The sequence below is a fragment of the Coregonus clupeaformis genome, chromosome 13 (genome assembly GCF_020615455.1).
Source record: "Coregonus clupeaformis isolate EN_2021a chromosome 13, ASM2061545v1, whole genome shotgun sequence".
Lineage (NCBI taxonomy): Eukaryota > Metazoa > Chordata > Actinopteri > Salmoniformes > Salmonidae > Coregonus > Coregonus clupeaformis.
In genome coordinates this window covers 56,217,766-56,229,886 of record NC_059204.1, presented here as the reverse complement: position 1 = coordinate 56,229,886, position 12,121 = coordinate 56,217,766, and the positions used below count along the sequence as shown (strand labels likewise).

General features: G+C 41.4%; 1 protein-coding gene across 1 annotated transcript in view; it reads right to left on the bottom strand.

Annotated features, from left to right (window-relative positions):
• Positions 1–1,775, bottom strand: part of LOC121579948 (teneurin-1) — a 218,412-nt gene extending 216,637 nt beyond the window's left edge. The window contains exon 1 of the mRNA XM_041894959.2: positions 1,535–1,775. The gene's annotated coding sequence lies outside the window, so the exon portion shown is untranslated. The remainder of the gene's footprint in view (positions 1–1,534) is intronic.
• Between the last annotated feature and the right edge of the window lie 10,346 nt (positions 1,776–12,121).

Genomic DNA, 12,121 nt, shown 5'->3' with positions numbered 1-12,121 from the left:
TAATATCATCCAAAATAATATTGCGATATGTAACTATCTATTTTTTTCCCCATAAATGTTTTTCTACAGCTAAACCCAGTGATTTAATTTGAAATGGGTGAGAAATAAGGCATGTGGATTGGCTGCTTGATGATGTACAATGTAAACCACACTGAATTCAGGGTACAGTACATGACTTCTCAAAACACACTGATACTTGCTTGTATAGATTTTAAACTCAATGACTAAAAAATGACTGTGTCCTTTTATCTAGAAAATTAACTGTTGTCACACTGTCAATCCAATAGGCCTATTGGTATTTAGATTTTTGAGCTGTGTTTTATTCGGATGATATTCGGATTGATCTATGCAAGAGGTTCATAGCAACTGATAAGAATATCAAGAATATCATCCATTACAGTACATGAGGTAGGCCTACATAACGGTACATGAATATGGCATTCACATTGCACATCTGCAGTCTGCAGTAGTTTCATCTAGCCTACTCAATGCAGATTAATATAATTAACATTTTACGAAAATGCAGTAATGGAAGCTCAACATTGCCTCTGACTATAATAGCCCAGAGTCTGTGTGTTTCAGTTGGCTCTAGAGAGCAAATGAATGCCATCATACTCAGTGGCATTATCATATAAAAAAAAATCATAATTGCAGGTAACATATATGTAATAATATGTAATAGTTGTTTTCAATTAAACACGTTATTACAGCTATTACTGGACACCCCTGAGTAAGAAATATTTGAGTTGCCAGTTTCAGACGAGTCTGAAACATTGCACAAGGTTGTCAACAGATAGCAGCAATTATACAACCTGTAATAGATACAATTGAGATATTATTATAAAAATGATTTAATTTGTATGTTTGTTTAATCTTTGGAAGTTGTAAAATATATTTGTTTCTGGTCATGTCATCAAGCCAAGTGCATTAGTATAACATTTTACATAGGCTACTTGTCTGCATCTTTACCTGAGAAAGCTGATCAACTGATAGTCTCAAGGCTATCAGTTGATCAGTATAATACTACTACTAATACTAGGCTACATAATACTAACAATATGATTCACAAGTTAAGCTACATTATAGCCTTACCTTACTGTACACAATGTAAGCCTAATAAATACATTGTAATGCACTGGTTCATTGCTGACCAACATGGCAACTCCAATTACCTATCTGTCTGTAAAGTTTACGGGTCAAGTGTAGTCTATAGCCTTTAGCAAAATGGTCATGTTTAGGTTGCCAACCACATAACGTCCTTTCCTCAGAGTTGGTATCACAAGCTAGGAACATAAAGATAATGTCCATTAGCACCACGGGCCCACCGAATGGGAATATCCCATAGCCTAGCCAGCACCTTGTGTATTTATACCCGGCTATCACCGCACTCACTATAGCCTACACTCCCTTTCTCGAATGTTTTTGCACCTGAGGATACCACGGTTCAGGAGCGATACAGTTGTATATTGCGCGCCACGTACAATTCTGCGATAGACACAGGCTGAAAGCAGTAGCTAGTAGACAAATGGCTCACCTTTGCGTGATGTGACCATACCGGAGGCTTATTCCCATGCCATAGCTTCACTTCAGAGAAATAATAAGAAGACTGTACACATTATTATATGCTGTATCCTCGTGTATCCTTGGCAAATAACGCAATGATGACCGTTGAGCTACGCTCGCTTCAGCTGAATAGGCTATGATGATCCGGTGAATGTGTCGAAGAGAATGGCAAGACAGCGTTTGATATGTAGAGCGGAACGCGTGTGATTTGCTTTTTTCGAATGGTTATGATTCAACTGCTCATCTTTAAAAAAAATATTCCCTGGTGGACACAATCCCCAACTCAGCATCACTGGAATATACCATATGCTACAGAGAGGAAGGGGGTGTGGCACCGGTGACCAATAATTTCACCATCCAACACAGCCAGTCTATGCCTGACAAGGTAAGGTCAGTGGCGTACTGCAGTTTCGCGCAGGGCCCCCTTTTCGGGTGGGTCGGTGGGTCGGTGGGTGGGTGGGTTGGGAGGGGGGGGATTTGAACTTCCTACAATTCTATACGTTTTGCCATGAGGCTGAGAGGGGGGGGATTTGAACTTCCTACAATTCTACACGTTTTGCCATGAGGCTGAGAGAAAATGTTGCTGTTTTAAAGCAAATTTCAGTACTTGTTGCATTTACAACTTGTCTTAGTCCTTTCATCTACTGATTTCAGCAAGTGTACTGTATGGCTGTGGACTGACTGCATTGTTTGAATGGAATGTTGGCATATTGGCAGTTCATTTGGTTGGGGGCCACAAGAGCCCGTGGGCTTCCAGGGTGTGTGATATGCCAGTGCGTGCATAAGGTGCTTTAAATTGGAATAAAATGAGTGTTTCAGCTTGAAGAGATATTGCTGAACATTGTAAAGGTAGTTCTCCCTCCCTTATAATGGTAGTCTTGTGTAGTGTTATACAAAAACAAGCTTTTAAATGTTGTAAAATTATCCAATTAATAATGATGATGATGATGATAATGATGATGATCATAACGTTTATTATTATTATTATGGTTGTTGGTATTAGTAGGCTATTAAAGGCCATGTTGCAAGTTACATTTGCCAATATACAGTGGGCAAAAAAGTATTTACATACATTTACATTTACGTCATTTAGCAGACGCTCTTATCCAGAGCGACTTACATTATAATTATTTTTTTTCATACCCCCTGTGGGAATCGAACCCACAACCCTGGCGTTGCAAACGCCATGCTCTATCAACTGAGCTACATCCCTGCCGGCCATTCCCTCCCCTACCCTGGACGACGCTGGGCCAATTGCGCGCCGCCCCATGGGTCTCCCGGTCACAGCCACCAATTGTGCAAGTTCTCCCACTTAAAAAGATGAGAGAGGCCTGTAATTTTCATCATAGGTACACGTCAACTATGACAGACAAATTAAGATTTTTTTTTCCAGAAAATCACATTGTAGGATTTTTAATGAATTTATTTGCAAATTATGGTGGAAAATAAGTATTTGGTCACCTACAAACAAGCAAGATTTCTGGCTCTCACAGACCTGTAACTTCTTCTTTAAGAGGCTCCTCTGTCCTCCACTTGTTACCTGTATTAATGGCACCTGTTTGAACTTGTTATCAGTATAAAAGACACCTGTCCACAACCTCAAACAGTCACACTCCAAACTCCACTATGGCCAAGACCAAAGAGCTGTCAAAGGACACCAGAAACAAAATTGTAGACCTGCACCAGGCTGGGAAGACTGCATCTGCAATAGGTAAGCAGCTTGAGTTTGAAGAAATCAACTGTGGGAGCAATTATTAGGAAATGGAAGACATACAAGACCACTGATAATCTCCCTCGATCTGGGGCTCCACGCAAGATCTCACCCCGTGGGGTCAAAATGATCACAAGAACGGTGAGCAAAAATCCCAGAACCACACGGAGGGACCTAGTGAATGACCTGCAGAGAGCTGGGACCAAAGTAACAAAGCCTACCATCAGTAACACACTACGCCGCCAGGGACTCAAATCCTGCAGTGCCAGACGTGTCCCCCTGCTTAAGCCAGTACATGTCCAGGCCCGTCTGAAGTTTGCTAGAGTGCATTTGGATGATCCAGAAGAGGATTGGGAGAATGTCATATGGTCAGATGAAACCAAAATATAACTTTTTGGTAAAAACTCAACTCGGTCGTGTTTGGAGGACAAAGAATGCTGAGTTGCATCCAAAGAACACCATACCTACTGTGAAGCATGGGGGTGGAAACATCATGCTTTGGGGCTGTTTTTCTGCAAAGAGACCAGGACGACTGATCCGTGTAAAGGAAAGAATGAATGGGGCCATGTATCGTGAGATTTTGAGTGAAAACCTCCTTCCATCAGCAAGGGCATTGAAGATGAAACGTGGCTGGGTCTTTCAGCATGACAATGATCCCAAACACACCGCCCGGGCAACGAAGGAGTGGCTTCGTAAGAAGCATTTCAAGGTCCTGGAGTGGCCTAGCCAGTCTCCAGATCTCAACCCCATAGAAAATCTTTGGAGGGAGTTGAAAGTCTGTGTTGCCCAGCGACAGCCCCAAAACATCACTGCTCTAGAGGAGATCTGCATGGAGGAATGGGCCAAAATACCAGCAACAGTGTGTGAAAACCTTGTGAAGACTTACAGAAAACGTTTGACCTGTGTCATTGCCAACAAAGGGTATATAACAAAGTATTGAGAAACTTTTGTTATTGACCAAATACTTATTTTCCACCATAATTTGCAAATAAATTCATTAAAAATCCTATAATGTGATTTTCTGGATTTTTTTTCTTCATTTTGTCTGTCATAGTTGACGTGTACCTATGATGAAAATTACAGGCCTCTCTCATCTTTTTAAGTGGGAGAACTTGCACAATTGGTGGCTGACTAAATACTTTTTTTCCCCCACTAAATAGAATATACACCCCTTGTAGATGGCTGCTAAAGAAAAAATTGTGAAGCACGTGCGCTTGTAAGCAATGCCCCCTCAAGTGCATGACGCAGCCTGTGATTTTTCCTGTGACATTTATTCAGTTGAAGACTCCAGAGCTGACTGGGGACAATATCTGGTGAAGACGCCGGTTCTATCATCAAGTAGCTATTACTCCTCAGCCTGAAGTCCTCGAGTAAAACAAAGATTATCTGCTTGAAAGTAATTGTCTCTTTTATAAGTGTACATTATTTTTGTTGGTAAAAGCAGGGGTGAAAGTAAGTTGGTATGGTCCGGTCCAAAAAACTATAGGCTATTACACCATTATTTAACATTACTGCATGTCAGCCGCATGAAAAATTTGTGAATTGACTAGAAACGAGGTGGTATATGCTCCAAATTGCATTGTGGTTTGAGGAGAACACTTACATTTTGTCAAGGAGGAGATGAGTGGCCAAGACACTCACAGACAAGGCGGAGATGAGTGGGCGAGACCGAGGCGCGCGCAGTGGTGTAAAGTACTTAAGTAAAAATACTTTAAAGTACTACTTCAGTCGTTTTTTGGGGTATCTGTACTTTACTTTACTCCACTACATTCCTAAAGAAAATAATGTACTTTTTACTCCTTACATTACACCCAAAAGTACTCATTACATTTTGAATGCTTAGCAGGACAGGAAAATAGTCTAATTCACGCACTTATCAAGAGAACATCCCTGGTCATCCCTACTGCCTCTGATCTGGCAGACTCACTAAACACAAATGCTTCATTTGTAAATTATGTCTGACTGTTGAAGTGTGCCTCTGGCAATCCATCAATTAAAAAAACAAGAAAATCGTGCCGTCTGGGTTTCTTAAAATAAGGAATTTGAAATGATTTATACTTTTACTTTTACTTTTGATACTTAACTATATTTTAGCGATTACATTTACTTTTGATACTTAAGTATATTTAAAACCAAATACTTTTAGACTTTTACTCAAGTAGTATTTTACTGGGTGACTTTCACTTTTACTTGAGTCATTTTCTTTTAAGGTATCTTTACTTTTACTCAAGAATGAAAATTTGTACTTTTTCCACCACTGGGCGCGCGTGGACAACAGTGGATGCATCAATTCAGGCTCCAAGTGTAGGCCTAATGACAATCGCAGAATGTCATTACAATAAACATAGGTGTTTTGTAACAGATGTCTCTTTCCATTCATCAAATTGCGGTTGCACAGTGCACTGTTGGGGTTTGGATGCTGAAATAATTCTGTGAGTGGACGAATATGCGCTGGTAGCCTACATGAGCACCTTTGTTAAGTGATTGTTTGACAATCAGATGAAAACATCATGACCGGTTATGCCACATTAAAAGGCATTGGTGGTGTGTCCATAAGATTAGGGGAAGCTTTCCCTAAAGTAAATTGAATTAAATTGACAAAATGATATAGCCTAATTAGCTCCTGTCTATACAGAAATAAATAAAATCATTCAAAATAGGCTACTACACCAGAAATACCCACACGTCCCTGTGCCCAAGAATGCGAAGGTAACCTGCCTAAATGACTACCGCCCCTTGTTATGGATGCAGGGGGGGAGTGCCCCAACCCCTCCTCAGAGGTGTGAAGTATCTGTTTACATGACACACCTCTGATCGCTCATGGGACCTTTGACCCGCCAATCATCACCCCTGACCCTAAACTGAGCCTATCAGAACTTTAGGCCGGGACGGATATATTAGGGGTCAGCCGGCCCAAGCCGGGGTCAGAAGTCAGTCTCACTTTTCCAGAGAAAGGATTACCTCACAAAGAGCTGGACTTTTTCCATGGACTCCTTTCTAGAAGAACTGGATTACAAAATCTGAACTCCCTGGTGTGGTGTGAAGAAAAATGCATTAATTCACCATAAAGCTGTGTGTGACTGAGGCATAATAAAATGTTCAAATTGAGTCTGTGTCCTGTTCGTCATTGTACCTCTAACCGGGTACCCAGCTCGACCGTCCCTTATCTAAACCGGCACTTTACTTTTAAGAGTCCATCACCAGTTGGTGGCACTTTATTTTTCACAAGCCATTTTCTTCAACAGATATTATGGTAGACAACATGCAACAGGGACAATAATGGATGTAGATGGATCCAAATAGGGAGGTGAGTTGAGCGCAATCCCTGCCTGTGAACTGGCTGCTTTCTTCTATTAGTATTCAAGGCTGCTAGCTTATCATGGCTAATTTGAATTGCAATCTGTTTGCGCGAGGCTACTGCCAGAGGGAACCAAGGACTGAGTCTTATAAACTCTGGGAGGCCACAGCTCTGCCTCTGCTGTGCACCAAGACAACAAGATTAATCAATACAGCAGATTTAAATACATACCGCCTCACCGAATCATTGAGCTTTATCAAGGACTAATTTCAGTGGTGTAAGAAAGAGTTCCTGTGTTATGACATTAAAACAATAAATATAGGCTAAAGCAAACATGCAGAAAAAGCACATCAAATCAAATCAAGTCAAATTTTATTGGCCACATGTGCCGAATACAACAGGTGTAGACATTACAGTGAAATGCTTACCTACAGCCCTTAACCAACAATGCATACATTTTTTAATAAAAAAGTAAAATAAAACAACAACAAAAAAGTGTTGAGAAAAAAAGAGCAGAAGTAAAATAAAATAACAGTAGGGAGGCTATACAGTGAGAGAAAAAAGTATTTGATCCCCTGCTGATTTTGTACGTTTGCCCACTGACAAAGAAATGATCAGTCTATAATTTTAATGGTAGGTTTATTTGAACAGTGAGAGACAGAATAACAACAACAAAATCCAGAAAAACCCATGTCAGAAATGTTATAAATTGATTTGCATTTGGAGTCGTGCCTGGCCATGCAGTCATGGGTGAACAGGGAGTACAGGAGGGGACTGAGCACGCACCCCTGAGGGGCCCCCGTGTTGAGGATCAGTGTGGCAGATGTGTTCTTACCTACCCTTACCACCTGGGGGTGGCCCGTCAGGAAGTCCAGGATCCATTTGCAGAGGGAGGTGTTTAGTCCCAGGATCCTTAGCTTAGTGATGAGCTTTGAGGGCACTATGATGTTGAATGCTGAGCTGTAGGTAATGAATAGCATTCTCACGCAGGTGTTCCTCTTGTCCAGGTGGGAAAGGGCAGTGTGGAGTGCAATAGAGATTGCATCATCTGTGGATCTGTTGGGGCGGTATGCAAACTGGAGTGGGTCTAGGGTTTCTGGGATAATGGTGTTGATGTGAGCCATGACCAGCCTTTCAAAGCACTTCATGGCTACAGACGTCAGTGCTACGGGTCGGTAGTCATTTAGGCAGGTTATCTTAGTGTCCTTGGGAACGGGGACTATGGTGGTCTGCTTGAAACATGTTGGTATTACAGACTCAGTCAGGGACATGTTGAAAATGTCAGTGAAGACACTTGCCAGTTGGTCAGCACATGCTCGGAGTACACATCCTGGTAATCCGTCTGGCCCTGCGGCCTTGTGAATGTTGACCTGCTTAAAAGTCTTACTCACATTGGCTACGGAGAGCGTGATCACATAGTCATCCGGAACAGCTGGTGCTCTCATGCATGCTTCAGTGTTGCTTGCCTCAAAGCGAGCATAGAAGTGGTTTAGCTCATCTGGAAGTCTTGTGTCACTGGGAAGCTCGCGGCTGTGCTTCCCTTTGTAGTCTGTAATAGTTTTCAAGCCCTGCCACATCCGACGAGCGTCAGAGCCGGTGTAGTACGATTTAATCTTAGTCCTGTACTGACTCTTTGCATGTTTGATGGTTCGTCGGAGGGCAAAGCGGGAATTCTTATAAGCGTCCGGGTTAGAGTCCCGCTCCTTGAAAGCGGCAGCTCTACTCTTTAGCTCAGTGCGGATGTTGCCTATAATCCATGGCTTCTGGTTGGGGTATGTACGTACGGTCACTGTGGGGACGACATCATCGATGCACTTATTGATGAAGCCAGTGACTGATGTGGTGTACTCCTCAATGCTATCTGAAGAATCCCGGAACATGTTCCAGTCTGTGCTAGCAAAACAGTCCTGTAGCTTAGCATCTGCGTCATCTGACCACTTTTTTATTAACCGAGTCACTGGTGCTTCCTGCTTTAGTTTTTGCTTATAAGCAGGAATCAGGAGGATAGAGTTATGGTCAGATTTGCCAAATGGAGGGCGAGGGAGAGCTTTGTATGCGTCTCCCGAGTGGCGCATAAAATCTAAAAGATCGACACAAACATGCAGTAATCAAACTCCAGACAGAAAATCATGAGAATTATAAAGCCTACATGTAGAGAGAGCCATTAACTTATATATTACCGCATCATAAGTCAAATAATGACTAACTAAACTCAGCAAAAAAAGAAACATCCTCTCACTGTCAACTCCATTTATTTTCAGCAAACTTAACATGTGTAAATATTTGCGCCTGAGTGGCGCAGTGGTCTAAGGCACTGCATCGCAGTGCTAGCTGTGCCACTAGAGATCCTGGTTCTAATCCAGGCTCTGTCGTAGCCGGCCGCGACCGGGAGACCCACGGGGCGGCGCACAATTGGCCCAGCGTCGTCCAGGGTAGGGGAGGGAATGGCCGGCAGGGATGTAGCTCAGTTGGTAGAGCATATTAAAATAATGTATGCACTAACTGTAAGTCGCTCTGGATAAGAGCGTCTGCTAAATGACGTAAATGTAAAATGTCTCTGTGTGTGGAGTAAAGGTGGTCTAGAGTTTTTCTTCCTCTGGTTGCACATTTAACATGCTGGTAGAAATTAGGTAGAACTGATTTAAGTTTCCCTGCTCATCAGCAGAGGCATACGCCCATTACAACTGAGGGCATGTGGCCCATTTAAGTTGAATGCTGTTCAAGCAAAATGATACTGTATGTAATGTATAGTTGCTGTACATTCACTGAACAATTCCTTAATACCATAGTTTGCCATTAGCCCCTTGAAATGAGTGGCTCTATTCAAGGGGCTAATAGTCAGACCACTATGAGGGCCCACTACAGTACAGTAGAGGTGATTGACCAGTCATGCCACAGTATAATGATAGATGATAGATTACTTTAACTAGGTTTTGGCAGAGGGGTGAGATGATGTCATGTAGCAGGCTGAACTTGCAGTGAGTGTCTATTCTGATTAATCTAGTGCAGCCTAATGAGCTGTACAGTGGTGTACAGATGACACAGTAGGTTTCAGAATCATTCAAGGATTTCCTCTATGTGAGGATTGTGACTTTTGTAAGGATATGGTGCAACCTATTAAAACATCTGTGAAATATAAATGAAAACTAAACCTTTCTTAACATAAAACGCTGTTCAAAGCATTCACATTGTGATTGTCCCATGTAATGATCATCTTTTGTTTTCATTTTTGTTAGTTTTTAAAAATATTATTATCATCTTGCAGGGTAACAGGCAACATCTAGAACATCGGAGTGAGAAAAATAAATTATAGCTTTCATACGACCGTCCCCGGGGAACATGAGAAATAATCTCTCGGTGAGTGCATTTTTAACACTGTTTTGATGGGAAATCTAATTGTGTGCAGCTCTTTTTCAATACTAGAAACTCACAGTTAGTGCTTCAACACAAAAATAGACTAATGGCAAATAGGAAAATGAGCAGGATTTCGTTGGTCTGACCAGGAAGGTTGACTGCTCATTCAAGTACTGTAGCTATCAACCCATCAATCAAAAATAAATGTGAAACGTTGTTTACACTTTCACCATACCATATCAATGTATAAATGTAGTTTTTTAAAGAATTTACAAAAAGTCATCAATATACAAAGTTTTAATCTCAACTGAACCACATCTTCAAACAAAAATCAACAACATGTTTGTTGACAATCTAATCAAAATTGGATGTTGATCTAACGTCATTGCCCAGTAGGGAGTAGGCTTAGTCTGTGGTTATAAATGCCATAGCTGTCACGCCCTGGCTCTGGGACTCTTATATGTTGAGCCAGGGTGTGTAGATTCTATGTGTTTGTGTTTCTATGTTAGGATCTAGTTCATGTGTATCTATGTTGGCCGGGGTGGTTCTCAATCAGAGGCAACGAGAATCAGCTGTTGCTTGTTGTCTCTGATTTGGAACCATACTTAGGCAGCCTGTTTGGCACAGTGTATTGTGGGATCTTGTTCCGTGTTGGTTTGTGTTTGTTACCAAGGACTTCACGTATCGTTTTGTTGTTTTTGTTCGTGTGGTGAATATATAATAAAGTATGTTCGCATTCCACGCTGCGCATTGGTCCAATCCTTTTGACGATCGTGACAATAGCCTTTGTATGGAACACACAGACAAAGAAGTACTTTTAGATGACATTTTATTTGTCCTTGTGTCAGAGGACATATCACAATTGCATCTGACACATAGTGGCTGGGTAGCTTAAATAGAAACCAGCAGCCAGCCACTGAGACTGAAATCTTTACACACTTATTTAAGCCAAGGGAGACGTAATATTTTGCTGCATCTCTCTTTCTCAGACAGCTTTCAACACTTTTGCAGTTCCAGCCAAGAGAGTGAGCTTACGCAGGCTTTGATCTGGGAGTCTGTGGAAGGACTACTAATCCCAATGCATAGCAGCTTGTTCATTTATCTCACAGAGGAATGGATCAGCCTATCTATCATTCTACAAACACAGTACTGGGTCACACTGAAAGCACTAGATGGCATTTTAACTACAGCCCATGTCTCCATGCCAAAATGAAAGACAGAATGATGTCAAATCAAATAGTACATTGATAATGTTCATCTTATAACACTAGCATTACATGTGGAATACACAAATATCTCTTTATTTAAAGAGATACAGCTATCTTAGGGCAGTGTACTACATTACAGAAAGTAATTCAATTTCAATGGATCAGACTGGACACTGTCAGATCGATCAGAGGGTGCTCAGACAGCCTTTAGCTCACTCATCTGGAAAATAGAAACACGGCCAAATGATAGGCCTATATCTTATAGTTCAAATCACAACCGCCCACATCTTGTGCTGGTCAGTACGGGACAGTCATGCTAGTACTGAGGGGATCACAATGCTTCGCTCAAGGGCAAAGTAGGCTACTGTAAGCATACATGTTTCCCAAACAAACTGCCTCACACAGTCAAAGCTTTTCTTTTAGGCTATTTACAGAAAAATAAGTAATGGATGCTTTTCTAGCAGTAGACAACAAGAAATCCACAGGGGCCGACCAATTGAATCCCGGTCTGCTTAAGTGTGCAGCGCCCATCATTGTTGGCTCAATAACCCACATTTTTTATTTAACATTGTTATCAGGAAATATTCCAAAGTATGGAAATCAGCTCTTGTGCTGCCACTCCATAAGGGTGGGGATAGTAGTGATCTTAACAATTATCGCCCCATTTAAAGGTTTCCTTATCTAGATAAGATTATTGAATCCTAGGTAAATGTACAACTTTGCTCTTTTTTGTCTGAGAAATGTATTTTGAATGTAAACCAATCAGGGTTTAGGCCTGGGCATAGCACTATTAAAGCAACCATTTTAGTTGTTAATGATCTTCTCAATGCTTTAGACACTAAAGTGAAATATGCTGCTTTGTTTGTGGACCTGTCAAAAGCTTTTGATACTATCGATCATGCTATTTTATTGAATAAGTTGTCCTCGATATGCCTGAGCTGTCACGATCATTGTAAGAACCGGACCAAGGCGCAGCGTGATAGGCGT